The sequence below is a fragment of the Theropithecus gelada genome, chromosome X, assembly GCF_003255815.1.
Source record: "Theropithecus gelada isolate Dixy chromosome X, Tgel_1.0, whole genome shotgun sequence".
NCBI classification, from domain to species: Eukaryota; Metazoa; Chordata; class Mammalia; order Primates; family Cercopithecidae; genus Theropithecus; species Theropithecus gelada.
In genome coordinates, this window is record NC_037689.1 from 111,502,324 (window position 1) to 111,518,317 (window position 15,994).

Genomic DNA, 15,994 nt, shown 5'->3' on the forward strand with positions numbered 1-15,994 from the left:
TAGTGAGGATGTAAAGAAACTGGAACTCGTGTGCATTGTTGGAATTATAAAATGGTGCAGCCACTATGAAAAATAGTTGTAGTTTCCTCAAAAAATTAAAAGTACAACTACCATATGACCCAGCAATCCCACTAGTAGATATATATTCAAAAAAATTCAAAACAGGATCTCAAAGAGAGATATTTGTACACCCATGTTTATTGTGACATTTTTTACAATAGTCAGGATGTGAAAGTCACTTGAGTGTCCATCAACAGATGAATTATTAAAGAAAATGTGGTATATACACACAGCCAAATGCTATTCAGCCTTAGAAAAGAAGGAAATCCTGTCATATGCCATAGCATGGATGAACCATAAAGACATTAAAAGTGAAATAAACCAATCACAAAATAATACTGCATGATTCCACTTGATGCTGCCTGAGTAACCAAATTCTTAGAAATAGGAAGTAGAATGGTGATTGCCAGGAGTTGGGAGAAAGGGGAAACAGAGTTGTTTTTCAATGGGTAAAGAGGTTCAGTCATGCAAGATGAAAAAATTCTAGAGAGATCTTGTACAACAATGTGCATGTAGTTAATAATATCATAATATATGGCTTAAAATTGTTAAGGTAAATTTATGTTAATACTTTTTATCACAACACAAAAACACAAGGCAAATATTCAAAATGTGTGACATAATTAACTTTACCCTTTACCAGAAGTCTTTCTGTGATGACACTGGAATGCATATATGTTGTTATGTTGTGGAATCAGGTACTGATTGATCTATTGCTGCCACTCCAGGATTGTTCAGTCAGTGCTCTGGGCTGGGAACATTCCCTTCTGTGGAGATTGGATGGTTGAGCTGTCCTGAGCTGTCCCAGTCTCCAGATTCTTCTTCTTTATTAGGAGAAATCTTTCCCTGTTCTGAGTACACAGTGAACTTCCTTGTGCTACTTAACCATGTGCATCTTACGGCACCTGGCCAGCCTGACTAGTATATCTGCCCTCAATAGGGAGAGAATGAGTCTTCACCTGTAGCAAGAGGAGGGGTGTGCTGTCCATCACTCTGTGTCACCTATTGGGAGGAACCTTCCACCCATGGGAGACTGACACATACTAAATAGACTGATCTTGCTATACCTTTTTTCTTTTCTGGTGGTTGGCATTGTTATGACCTTTGCCATCTTCCATATGGTGGAAATCCTCACTAAAGATTGGTTGCTGAACTTTCCTATATGATAATATCAATAACTAAAAAGAATGTATTGAGTTTGGATGTATAAAATTAAAAAGTGAAGTGTGTATATGTATTTGAAAAGATTTATGTTGAATCTATGCTGAATCTCAACTAAGTTCTTAGGTCATCTTCTTAAGACTAGCTTCTGAAATGCTGGTTTGTTAGAATGTATTTTTCCAAGTATTTTTAATATAAAGGGAAATTGGCAGCAAAACCAACATATCATATATGTTCTCTTCTGTTCTATGAGGTACTAATATGTGAGGGAACATAATGCTTTGTGAGAAGATGCATTTAAAGAGGTAAATGTACACTGTGTACTTGATTTACATTCCCTTATCTACTAGGGAGAACATGGATATTGTGAAACGTAGTCCTTAATGGCTTATGCATAAACAAAGTAATTTTCCCTTTATAAATCATAAAGATATGAAATTCAACAGTGAAATAATTCAGGATTATAATCAGCTAGGTCCTTCTGTGCTCTTCCTCAGGCAGTCTTTGCTTCTATGACTGATTCAGTTTATTGCAAAATTTAGTTTCTCATTTTTCATTGATGTGTAGTCTATTTATTTATATTTCATTTTATTTCAGATTTATTGATGTATAGTTACAAATAAAATTACATATATTTAAAGTGTATAACATGATGATTAGCTGTGGCAGTGTACACTAAATGTTGTGTTGCTTTTCCACTTCCCATTTTAACATAATGAGTTTGATGGAATAGTCATCACAATTATTCTTTCTGTATGAAATGCTTTTGCAACTACCATTTCACAGTCATCACGTGGCCTCATTTTCTTTCTTTTTTGTAGAAACATTATTCTCCCATATACCCTTATTTGTTTATATATTTAATTTTATTTCCTCTCTCTCCTTATGAATGTAATTCTCATGATATCAAGTGCCTTACGTCTTGTTCAGTGTACTATATATTATAGCTGTTGAATAAACATTTGTTGAATATTTTTAATTAATTATTTGCTGCAAATTATTCAGTGACTGAAAGTATTCATCCCCTTATTTGGCACTATTGTATGAAGCATTTGGTCAGCACCTTCAATTTTAAATTTGCTGTTACAGTATGAACTAAGACATAGAGAGTTTATTTTCTACTCTGGAGGACTGAGAATTTAAAGCTGGAAACTAAAAAGAATGTATGCATGTGCAGGAATGAACAGAAGGAATTATCAAGTCTGAGCAGTTTAATAAGGGGTGAACAAGATGAATTAGTTTCCCATTCTTATCTGAGAGAGTCAGTATGTTAAGGGAAAAATAAGAAGGAAACTAGGTAACTGAAGGACATTCACAGAAATGTTCAATAGGCAATTTACATCAGGGAGCTTGAGCACTGATGTTACGATAGGTTAAGCCTAAAAATCTAGAGAAGGTGATTGAAGGTATAAGGTAGAATTCACCAGAGTAATTAGTTTAGAACAGTAATTCCAGGGTCAGGAACTGAACCTTAGTAAATGCTCACATTTGAAAAAATTTGGAGGAAAGCTAAAAACAACAGAGATAAAGAAATGGTAATTTAAAAAGTAGAATATGAAGCTGAATAATAAAACATCCTGGAAACCAAAAGAGTAAAAGTGCTCCAAGCCAGCCTTGAGAGACCAGTTAATGGTGTCAAATGCTACAGAAAAACTGAGATAGAATACCAAAAAAATTGACTGGATTTTGTACTTATGACATTAATTACCTTCAACAAAGCAATTTTGAGGAATTAGGAGGCTAGAAAAAAAGATGATTTTATGAAATTAAAGAGTGAAAGAGCTGTGGCTTAATGAAGGTAAGTAATATAATTAATTCCTATAAGAAATAGCTTATTTACCAAACCATTCCTTCAACAAGTACCTGATCGCCCACCATGTGCCATGCACAGTACTATATACTGGGCATATATGGTGCCTACACTCAGTTGGAGACACATATTTTAATCAAATATTTATACATATAAACTAATGTGAATTATAAAACTCTGATAAATGGTATGGGTGAGGAGTATTTCGTTCCAGAGAATGTTAGGTATGAAGATTCGAACTAGGCTTGGAATGATACTGTGAGAAAGTAGTAACAGACTTCAGGGCAGTGTAGAGTATGAGGATGAAAGAGGAAATAGCAATGCCAAATGATTTTATTTAATTTTTAAATAAATATTGGAGAAAATTATGCATATTTAAAGGCAGAAGAAAAGGAACTATGGTAATGTAAGTGGAAGTGGGTGTGTGGGTTGTGGAGGGTGGACAATTTTACTGTGTTTAGAAACAGCCTCAAAAAGTATCCGTATTCTGACAGGATTTTCACAATTTCAGAGTTACAGACTTATTTAGATCAATTTAAGAGATGAGATTTGACTCTTGGGTATTGCTAGCTATACTCTTAAGAGAGTGACTTTTAAAAGCAAAAAATATCAATATATTTGTTAACACTAAGCAATAAAAGTGCCAAGTGGAACAGAAGCTTCCTATTGACTAACTTGTATGCCTGCCCAGTAGGGAAACCAACTCAATATCAGAGAGTTGCTTGATGAGAGGTCAATGCAGTGATTTCAAGATAGTGTTGAAGTTAGAATTACCCATTGTGAAAATAAATCTCCAGAGGAAGTAGAAAGAATAAGAAAGAAAAAGGTTTTGTGGAAGAGTTTAAGAATGCTATCAATAGATTGGTTATACTACAGAGTGATAAGCTGAAAATTGCCTTTATTTTCAGTGCTGAGTAAAAGCAAATATGAAATTGAGAAGACAGGTTCATTTGAAAAGATTTTCCCAGGGCAATAACTAAGTATCAGTTTAGTAAATACCAAGGTATTTGTAACAAATTTAAATTTTTATAGTGCTGTTCAATTTGAAGTATTCATACAGAAGTACACATTTATACAGATTTGTATACACTCACACACCCCTACACATTCATTCCCACAGAATGGCCAGAGAAGAAAAATTATTAATCATTTATCTGAATATCTTTAGATTGCTGTTCTTTGTAACTTTTAGAAACTATTCAGCAGCCTCATGACCCACCTAGGACAGAATCAAGTAAACTTAAAATGTTAAGAAATGCTTGGAACCATTTTTCTATTTTGACATGGGATATCTCATCACTGTCCCCTATCCTGACTCTCTATTTCTAATCACATGAATACCAGAAGTCAAATTAAATCTACTCGTGGCTTTTTTTCCATCTGTTCCACTTCTGAAACATGCGTCCGACAGGAATCATGTTTATTCGGAATGCGTATTTCCCTAAACATACCATGTAAGTAGCGGGTTACAATGGAAGGTTAGGTTTTTTTCAGTTAGATGTACTCTATGTTATATTTCCTAGTCAATCAAAATTCTCTGAGTTTCTTTAGGCTTTCAGACCATAGATAGCCCTCTTTTATTCTAGCAAAGATATGAAAACGTGTCTTATTCCTCTAGCAAACATAATATTGAAAAAGTTGTAAACACTGAGAGAAAATCTGTACACAATTGGATCCGATGATATTACAGAAGTCTCCATGGTAGCAGAGAGTCTTTAGTTCTTTTCTCATCCTTTAACCTTGTCTAGGCCGTGTGCAAAACATCAATAATAGAAATTGTCTGAGGGAACTATGGGCAAACCCCACTAGGAAGGCTGGTGGGAGCCATAGATTCCCCCAGAAGCTGTTTTCTATTCATCGCTTCATGAGTAAACAGGTGAAGGATCTATATTAATTTTGCTCTGCAGATGACCTAATCCAAGTCCTGCTTCAGTCTCTGATCTTTCACTATGAAGCTGCGGAAGGCAGCTTTCACTCTGATTTAGAAAACCACCTCCACTCAGTTTCACATTGCCGTAATCTAATTTTTGGTGTACCAGCTTTTCCCCTTTAGTGTGAGTCCAGTGTTAATGTTCCCTCATCCACAGATCACTGTTTTTGACAATTCAAATAAAAACAGAAAGCAATGTCCCTCCAAATGTGCTCCACAGGCCCTGCAAGAGACACAATTGGTACCCTATTCAGATCACCTTAGATCTATCTCTTCTCCTCAGCTTGAATGTGGGTTTGTTTATAAGGACCTGCAGGAAAAAGTCTTATCTGAGAGACTGACTAGGTTACTATAGCCACATACTCAAACATATATATGCAGAGCCAGAAGTACCTGGGAGTTAACAACTCAGCCTATGACTTACAGTTGAGGCAGGGTATGAAAACCTACCTCCTTTGACTCAAGTAGGGATAGACTGAATTGGAAATTTATGCCCCTAACCTCTCCAGAGGATCAGACTTGAGGCTGAGACTTTGCCCCAAATGTCACTCCTGTTTGGCTTCTTTGCATTTTCTCGATTGTGTTTCCTTTCCTTTATTATTTTCTCCTAGGAGCATTTTCTTAATCAATGAATCCTTATCTTAGGGTCCACTTTTGGGGCCTACAATCTAAGAGAGACCTCTTTATCAGAGTCACCTGTGAGGCCTGTTAGAATTGTTGATACCTGGCCCAATCCCAAAGAGTGAAATCTGCATTTTTATTTTAAAAACTCTGAATAATGTTAATGCATAGCAAAATTTAAAAGCCAATGGCTTGAGTCATAATTATTAGCCAGTTATTGGTGATTCTAAACCTAGGTTTCTTTTTTAATCTGTTTTGTGCTGCTATACAGAATGCCTGACACTGAGTAGCTTATAAGAAACAGAAAGGTATTTCTTACAGTTCTGGAGACAAGGAAGTCCAAGATCAAGGCATCAGCATCTAGTGAGGGACTTCTTATTGCATCTTCACATAGTGGAAAGCAGGAAGGTAAGAGGGACAAACTCCCTCTGTCAAGCCCTTTTACAAGGTACATCTAATCCCATTCACCAAAGAGAAGCCTTCATGGCCTAATGGCCTCTTAAAGACTGCACCTCCTAATACCGTCTCATTGGCAACGCCCGAATTTTGGAGAGGATACATTCAAACAACAGCAGTTTCTATCTAACCTACTGGCTTAGCCCCTCTAAATGGTCAATACCATCTTCCCTTGATACCTGCCTTCTTCACATCACCTCCCTCCAATATCCGGAATGACAAAAAGTAAGTAGACATTTTGTCATTTATTTTCTTTTACAAAATAAATTTTAAGCTTCAGATAATCTGTCCATAGCAGAGGCTTCATAAATAAAATGTAGCCAGATGGGCACAGTGGTTCATGTCTGTAATCCCAGCACTTTGGGAGGCCAAGATGGGAACTTGCTTGAGCCCAGGAGTTCAACACCACCCTGGGCAACATGGTGAGATTCCATCTGTATAAAAAGTGAAGAAAAATTAGCCAAGAGTGGTGGCACACACTTGTTGTCCTGGCTACTTGGGCAGCTGAGGTGGGAAGATCACTTGAACCCAGGAGGTCAAAGCTATAGTGAGCTATGACTGTACTACTGCACTCCAGCCTGGGTGACAGAGGGAGACCTCGTCTTAAAAAAATAATAAAAAAAATCACTCTTTTGGGAATGGTCATAAAAGGAGTTAAAAATATTTACTCTTGATTTTTTGAGTTTATATAAAGTTATGAAAAATATTGACTACAAAATATGAGTAAGTCTAATTTTGATTTTGAATGTGTTTTCAGAATAAGCTGTAAATTCCTGAGCTTAAAATTCAAGTTCTTCTATAATCTAACATTAAACTACACTGACCTTGTTCATTAATCTAATTGTCTGTGTGTTACTTGGTACTTTCAGAGAGAACTATTGGTCTCTAATGACATAAACTGCGTTTCTTATAAAATCTCTTCAGCTATTATTTACATATAATAACATCATCACCCACAAATTTCTCCAATAAAACCCTGGAATGTAGAAAGACCTTGTCTCGAATTTGAGAAGACAGGTTGATTCACAGGAACACACATTATGTTTATACCTGCTGGATTTAATTTTAGGTGAAGGCGGAGATGCATGTTGCTTTTTGTCTAAATATGAATCTGTACATCATTTTGTAGGGTCACAAGACACTTTACCGGAAGAAATTGATTTGCTAGCTCTCTCCTCTTTTCAGTCATATAACCAATATTCTTTGACAGAACTCTCGCATCCAATAAGGCTTGAAATTATATTTATAATCAATGCTTGTTATTGCACTGAGCCTATTCTATAGCCTTTGTATTTTTATCACAATGATTTTTCTTCTTCAACTTGTTCATGTTTTGGATTATATTGACTGATTTTCAAATGTTGAACTAGTCTTGCATATCCATAATAAATCTCACTTGGTCATGGTAGATAATTCTTTTTACACACTGTTGGATTTGTTAGTTTTTTTTGTCAAGTATTTTTGTATGCATGTGTATGAGATATATTGATGAGCAGTTTTCCTTTCTTGCAATGTTCTTATCTGGTTTTGGTATTAGGGTAAATCTGGCCTCATAAAATTAAATAGAACAGGTTTTCTCTGCCTGTTTTCTGGAAAACATTGTGGAGAATAGGCATCATTTCTACTTTAAATGTTTGGTAGAATTCATCAGTGAAACCATCTAGGGATGGTGCTTTCTTTTTTGGAAAGTTATAAATTATTGCTTCAATTTCACTAATACATAGGAGTCTATTCAGATTCACACAAGTTTCTGTTTGTGTGAGTCTTGATAGTTTCTGTTTCTTAGGGAATTGATCCATTTTATCTAAGTTATCAAACTTATGGATGGAATGGTTTGTACTGTTCCTTTATTATAATTTTAATGTCTTCAGGATCAGCAGGGATGAGTCCTCTTTCAGTTCCAATATGGTAATATGTGAATTTTGTTTTCTTCTTGAGCAGCCTGGATAGAGTTTGTTTGTTTTTTGCAATTTTATGAATCTTTTTGAAGAACCGGCTTTTGGTTTTGTTGATTTTCTCTGTTAATTTCCTGTTTTCACTTTCATTAAGTAAGTCCTATTCTATTATTTTTTCTGCTTGCTTTACACTCAAATTGTTGTTTTTTTAGTACCCTAAAGTAGCTCAGATTATTGATTTTAGAAATTTATTTTAAATATATACATTTAGTGCTTTAACTTTCTCTCTAACCCTTGCTTTTGCTGCATCCCACAAATTTTGATAAGTTGTATTTTCATTTCATTTACTTCAAAATATTATGAATTTCCTCTTGATACTTTTATGTGGCCTATGTGTTATTTATAAGCGTGTTGTTCAATCTACAGATATTTGCAGATTATTCAGGTCTTTCTGACATTCATTTCTAGTTTAGTTCCCTTATAATATAAGAACATAGTTTGTATAGTATCTATTTCTTTTAATTTGTTGAGGTTTGTTTTACGGCTCAGAAAAGGATCAATGATAGCAAATGTTCCAGGAAGCTTAAGAAGAACATACATTCTGTTGGTATTGGATGGAGAAATCGATAAATATCAATTAGCCGTCTTTTATTGACAGTCCTGTTAAGTCAACTATATGCTTGCTGATATTCTACATGCTTAATCTATTAATATTGAGAGAGGGGTACTGAAATTTCCAACTGTAATAGTGAATTTATCTATTTCTTCTTGAAGTTCTGTCAGTTTTTTCTTCATGTATTTTAATTCTCTATTATTAGGTGCATACACATTAACTATTGTTATGTCTTGCTAGAGAATTGACCTCTTTATAACTATACAATTTCCCTCTTTATCCTTGATAACTTTCCTTGTTCTGAAGTCTGTTTTGTCTGAAATTCACACAGGAACTTTATCTTCTTTTCCTTAGCGTTGTCATGCTATATTGATATAGCTGAATTAATATATACCATATTTGTTATTTTCTATTTATTACATTTGTACCTTGTTTCTTTTTTGCCCCTCTTTTTCAATGTTCTCTAGTTCTGAATATTTTTATGACTCCATTTTATTATTAGTTGTACTTTTAAAATTTTGGCAATTGATGTTTACAATACATATTCACAACTAATTAAGTCCACTTTTAATAACACTATTCCACTTTACATGTGGTGCAGCTATTTTATAAAAGGGTATTAGGAATTTTTTCCCTCCTATTCCATGTTTTATTACTATCATTCCTTTCACTTATTTATATGCTATTATCATTCAATATACTGCTACTTTCAGTCTTTTAAACAAAGTTATGTTTTTGATCAATTAAGACTAAGAAAAACAAAAGATTTTATTTTACCTTCATTTGTACTTCTCTAAGGCTTTTCCGTTGTTTATATAGTTCCATATTTGTGACCTATGTCATTTTCCTTCTGCCTACAGAAAATGTGCTAATTTTTTTGCAGGAAATCTCTGCTAGTGATAAATTCCCTTGTTAAAATAATATATTTCATTTTTTAGAACAGTTTTAGGTGCACAGCAAAAAGAGAAAAGTATAGGTAGTTCCTATACACACTCCTATCCCCACAGATACACAGCCTCTCCCACTATTAACATGCTGCACCAGGCCAGGAGCGGTGGTTCATGCCTGTAATCCCAGCAATTTGGGAGACTGAGGTGGGCGAATCACGAGATCAGGAGCTCAAGACCAGCCTGGCCAGCATGGTGAAAACCCATCTCTACTAAAAATATAAAAATCAGATGGGCATGGTGGCATGCGCCTGTAATCCCAGCTACTCAGGAGGCTGAGGCAGAAGAATCACTTGAACCCAGGAGGCGGAGGTTGCAGTGAACCGAGATCACACCACTGCAATCCAGCCTGGGTGACAGAGGGAGACTCCATCTCAAAAAAAAAAAAATTCTGCACCAGAGTGGTACAATTGTTACAATTAATGAACCTATTTTGACACACTATTATTGCCCAAAGTCTATAGTTTACATTAGGGTTCACTCTTGGTGTTGTACATTCTATGGGTTTTAACAAATCCATAATGGCATATATCCACTATTGTGGTATCATGTTGAATAATTTCACCATCCTAAAAATTCTCTGTACTCTGCCTATCAATTCCTTCTTCCTCGTAACCCCTGACAACCACCGATCTTTTTACTTTTGCCATAGTTTCCCCTGTTCCAGGATGTTACATAATTAGAATCATACCATACGTAGCCTTTTCAGTTTGGCTGGCTGCTTTCACTTGATAGTATGCATTTAAGGTTCTCTATTTCATTTCATGGCTACATATATATTTTTAACCTATGTCATTTTCTTTCTGCCTATAGAAAATATGTTATTTTTTTTGTAGGAAAGTCTACTAGTGATAAATTCCATGTGTGTATGTATGTATGTGTGTGTGTATGTGTGTGTGTATGTGTATATGTGTGTGTATATATATATAGTGTTGAATGCTATTCTATTGTCTGGATGTACCAGTTTATCAATTCACCTACTGAGGGACATCTTCATTGCTTCCAAGTTTTGGCAATTATGGATAAGGCTGCTATAAACATCTTGGCAGGTTTTTGTGTGGACATAGTATTCAACTCATTTGGGTAAATACCAAGAAGTGTGATTGCTGGATCATATAGTATAAATATATTTAGTTTTATAACAAACTGCCAAACTGTCTTTGAAAGTGGCTAGATCATTTTGCATTCCCACCAGCAATACATGAGAATTTCTGTTGCACCATCTCCTCATTAGCATTTGGTGTTGCCAGTGTTTCAGATTTTTGTCAGCCGAGTAGATGTTTAGCGGTATGCCTCCACTTTTGAAGAATAATTTCACTGGATATAGAATTCTACTTTGTTGGTGCTGGGCGCAGTGACTCACACCTGTAATCCCAGCACTTTGGGAGGCCGAGGCGGGCAGATCACCTCAGGTCAGGAGTTTGAGACCAGCCTGGCCAAAATGGCAAAACCCCTTCTCTACTACAAATACAAAAATTATCTGGATGTGGTGGTAGGCGCCTGTAATCCCAGCTGTTCAGGAAGCTGACGCAGGAGAATCACCTGAACCCAGGAGGTGGAGGTTGCAGTGAGACAAGATTGCACCACTGCACTCCAGCCTGGGCGACAAAGAGATACTTCGTCTCACCAGAGAAAAAGAAAAACAAACAAACAAACAAACAAACAAAAAAAGCAAAAACAAAAGAAAAAAGAAGGAAAAAAAGAATTCTAGTATGTTGGGTTTTCTTTTTTTTCCAACACTTTAAATATTTCACTTCACTCTCTTCTGCTTTCGTGGTCGTGGATCAGAAGTCTGCTGTAATTCTTATCATTTTTTTCGGTATAGGTAAGACGACTTCCTTCATCCCCACTCCCTGGGCTTTATTCAAGTTTTTTTTTTATCTTTGTATTTTTGCTGTTTGAATATGATATGCCTATATGTAGTCCTTTCGGTATATATTCTGAATGATATTCTCTGTACTTTCTGTATCTGTGGTTTGTTTTGTGTGTCATTAATTTTGAAGAGCTCTAAGCCATTCTCCTTTATTCTGAATATGCACATATGTTGATATTCTTCTTCAGTTTTTACATATTCTTTTTTATTAATATTAGGTTTTCTTTTTTTATTTTGGCACCGGAAGTTTCCACTGACTTATCTTCAAGCTCACTGATTCTTTCCCTGCCCTGTTCAGTCTACTGATGAGACCGTCAAGGGCATTCTTCGTCTCTGTCTTAATGCTTCTAGAATTTACTTTAGATTTTCCATTTCTCTGCTTACATTAACATCTGTTCTTGCATGTTGCAGATTTCTTTTTTTTTCATTACAGCCCTTAACATTTTGATCATGGTTATTTTCCAACATCTCTGCCATATTTAAGTCTGGTTCTGATGCTTGCTTTTCTTTTCAGATGCCTTTTTTCCTGCCACTTGGCATACTATGCAATATTTTTTGAAGGCTAGATGTGTTGCACTGGGTAACAAGAACTGTGGTAAGTAGGCTACTAGTGTGAGAATTTATGTTAATTTACCTAGAAGTCAGTTTTTGTTTAATATTAGCTGTAGCTGTAGTTACCAGATGCTTCAGATTCTTCTAGTGTCTTATTTTTGTCACTACTCTTGACTATGGTATTTCCGAAGTATTCCTAAAATAAAGCCTGAGTCTTGTAGTTCTTTCAGCTGTAATATATTGTTATTGTACTGGTGATCATGTCAAAATGTGGAAGACTAGTCCTATATAATCTTCCACTTAATTCTCAGTCTTTTAGTGGGTATACATTTTGGCCTGTAACCTTTATAAAAGTTTTTTCTTGTATAGTTTATTTTTTTTTTCTATCTTCCACTTTAGGTGAATCGCCTTTCTCACCTAAATACTAGAGGAGGCTAAAGTGAAAAGAATGCCATTTTCTCAGGGCTCTGGGGCAAAGCTCTGTTAATTATTTTCCCCTGGAGAATAGGTCTTTGTTACGGACAATGCCCTAGAAATGTTTCATAATGTTACTCCTCCTACCAGAGCCCTGCCATCTGTCTTGGTTCTTGGCAGTGAGAACATAGAAAACTTCCTGGAGGTAAAGTCCATGAAAGTGTGGTGGCATCCCTAAGACTGTGGCCCCCAGGAGTCTCTCATTTTCATGTTAGTCCACACTCAGTCTTCAGCAATTTGTTAAAATTACCATTTAGGTGCCCCTATCAGTTTATGTATGGCTCTAGAGAATTATGCTCCATTGAAGGAAATTACAGCTGGGACTCAATGAATTTGCTTGTCTTTCCAGATTTCAGAAGGGCAGTTTGCTCTGTGATTTTACTTCTCTTCTGGGTTGAAGAAAAGTCGTTCATTTTCAGTTTGTTCAACTTTTTTCTTATTGTAAGGATAGTACTGATTACTTCGACGTTATTTACTTGTTAGAGCTGAAACCAACAAAAAAATGTTGTTCTTTGTATTTGAGTTTATTATTTGATTAATTTGGCTTCAGCCCTCATTGTGGCATGTCAGGGCCAATACAATTTATATTCTTTTCTTACTCCTCTTATCAAACAATGCCCTAATCCATGAACACTCACACTGTATCAAGTAAGATTCATTTTAGCTGCTCATAATGAAAACACCTAAAGTAACAGATTTTAAGGTGATAGAAGCTGTTTCTGTCTCATGTAAAGGAGGTTTGGAGATAGGCATGCCAGGCCGGTATAGAGATACCTTGGGGACATAGAGATTTAATTTCTTCTATAATCGCCTTAACATGTAATTTCCAGTTCAGAATGGCTGCTGAATCTTCAGCCATTAACTTTCCTGTCAGGAGAAAGAAGACAGGAAGTTAAGGGTAAACAAGGGCATGCATCTGCCCATCTTTTAGAAACTTTCAAAATACTTTCATCCTATAGCTTCTACATACATCTTAGTCTTAATACCACACCTAACTGTAAGAGAACCTGGGAAATGAAATCTTTTTTTGCTGAGTTCATTGGAATCCCAATTAAAACAACAGTTTAGACACTAAGCAAAGAGTATTAATGTATACTGAGTTGACAAATAACAGACCCTGTCAGCAAGATTCAAAATCAATGGAAGTTGAAAGCTAATAGCAATTTGACTCCGTTATCTTTCTAAAACCAAAATTAAAATGAACACACACATACAACAGCTACGTTTGACCTTGTTTTCATTGGCTGATGGAGTAAAAATTCACAATGATGAGGCTTCGATGACTGGAGGAATGCCAGGGTCCTTGGTTTTGCACCGATCAAGATAAAACAACACAGACACACGTGGAGTGGTTTTAACGAGCAGAGAGTATAATAGGTAAGAAAGAAGGAAGAACTTCCCCCATTAAGAGACAGAGGGAGGGGAACTTCTACGGGTAAAACAAATCACTGTTTAAAAAAAAATTCTCATCAGATCTTGCTTTGTGTTTCTGGAGATGGAATATATATATTCCTCTGATGGTTCACTTTCACATAGTGGCTTGATTATTAGGCAACAACTGATGAACACAATTGTTGGATTTTTGGAAGAAGAGAAGAAGGGCCATGTGGGACCGCCAGTTTACCGACAGCGAAAGTTGGGTTGAGAGAAATCAAAGAAATAAGAAACAGCTATTTCCGCCTGAGCACTGTGCTTTTTATGTTTGATTCAACTACAGAAGTTACAAAAATAACATTTCTTTTTTATCAACAAAGTGGGGTGAGACATCACCACTAGACAGTTTTCCTCTAATAGCTAAATTCAGTTAAAGAGGTGAAGGCATCACAATTCTGTTTCCAATAGTAAAAAATATTACTCTCAAATTGGTCAATTCCTCCATAAATTTTTGAAAAGTAACTATATAGCAAATTCCTAAAATAAGAACTCACTTGATAGGTTCAATACCTGAATGTTTTTCTAATTTTCTATGTGATGCGACTTTAAATAAAACTGTAATTATGGGTTTAAACTTACACGCACTAAATTTTGAGACAAGCGATCAAGTTTAGGACATCATCAGCATATTTACCGGATAAATTTCTATAGTTTCTGTGTTTTAATTGAAGTGCTTTGACACTGAGAACAAAAGGAGAGAAAACAGTAAGGATTTAAATAATGTCAATTTCTACAGTTAAAAAAAAATGTGAATGATTGAAATGGATGAGCTACTGACATTGCCATATTTAATGTGTTTATAAATAATTTTACGTACCATATTGTGAAAATTATGACCTAATAAAATATAAACAAATTGATGATTTTTTTCTGAAATCGAAAGAACTCAGGTTCAATCAGTTTCTTACACATCACTTATACATCACTGTGATGTTCGAGATTTACTATGATATCCCTGAGGTCCTGTAACTAGATCATGAGGTAATGCCTTCTCAGTAATTACAGAATATAAATTGTGTTCAGTGTTGCCTACAGTGAAATGTCATTTTTTTGAAAAGGGGTAATTAATATGAAGTATATATATTAATTGTCAGTGGAATAGAAGAACAAATGAACTGAATCATCCAATTAACCATCCAGACAAATGAAGATACATTTGAGTCAAATAAATGTATTCCGCTCAGTTTAAGGAATCATTTAAAGGGAGTTTGCTTACTGTGGTGTAAATGAACATTTAATACTTTTAGAGGTGTCCCCCCGGGCTGATACCCAAGCTATCTCAGCAAGGTCCTATTTCTCTATTGCTTGCCTCATATGACTAAAATCTCTAAGAAGTAATTTCCCCTGAATTTACAGAATATGTATTATCATCTGTGTTAAAGCAAGATTTTTTTAAAATGGAGTTAATATTTTCATTTCCTTCATTATATTATCCTGTTTTTTTAAGCACCTGTCAGCCTGTGTAAAGTAAGGAAAATGGTTTAGTATTTTAAAATGTATGTAGGACTAAAGGTAAAATCAAATAATATCCCTTTATAGCCAACTGTTATGATAAACTCTTTATAGCCAACTGACTGTTATGGTAATGTCCCAAACTCTAAATAGATAAATAAACAAACTAAAAGCAAATAAACATAGCATGAATGATTGATTGCAAATGGAAAATAATTTTTAACAAATTGACAAAACAATGCAGTTTAGGGAATTATCTTCTTTTATCTTCCTCGGAATTTATAGGTTGACAAAGAGTGATTACTTTCATGATTGAGTTATATAAAATAATTTTACCAGTCTTTGTACAAATCAAAAACTTGTCATCCCTCAGACTCTCAGTGCTTTTTTTTTTTTTTGAGATGAAGTCTTGCTCTTGTTCCTCAGGCTGGAACGCAATGGTGAGACCTCGGCTCACTGCAACCTCTGCCTCCTGGGTTCGAGCTATTCTCCTGCCTCAGCCTCCTGAGTAGCCGGGATTACAGGCGCCTGCGACCACGCCTGGCTAATTTTTGTATTTTTAGAAGAGACAGGGTTTCACCATGTTGGCCAGGCTGGTCTAGAACTCCTGACCTCAGGTTATCCGCCCGCCTTGGCCTCCTGGGATTACAGACATGAGCCACTGTGCCCGGCCCACAGTGCTTTTTAAAAATAAATATGTTATTCCAGAATCAATT

General features: G+C 35.5%; 1 long non-coding RNA gene across 1 annotated transcript; it reads right to left on the bottom strand.

The window, feature by feature from the left end:
- Positions 1-12,897: 12,897 nt before the first annotated feature.
- Positions 12,898-14,507, bottom strand: LOC112615007. The gene is made up of 2 exons (XR_003117245.1): positions 14,412-14,507; positions 12,898-13,259 (listed from the first exon to the last, which is right to left on the bottom strand). It is a non-coding gene; the product is annotated as an uncharacterized LOC112615007 (long non-coding RNA).
- Positions 14,508-15,994: the final 1,487 nt, after the last annotated feature.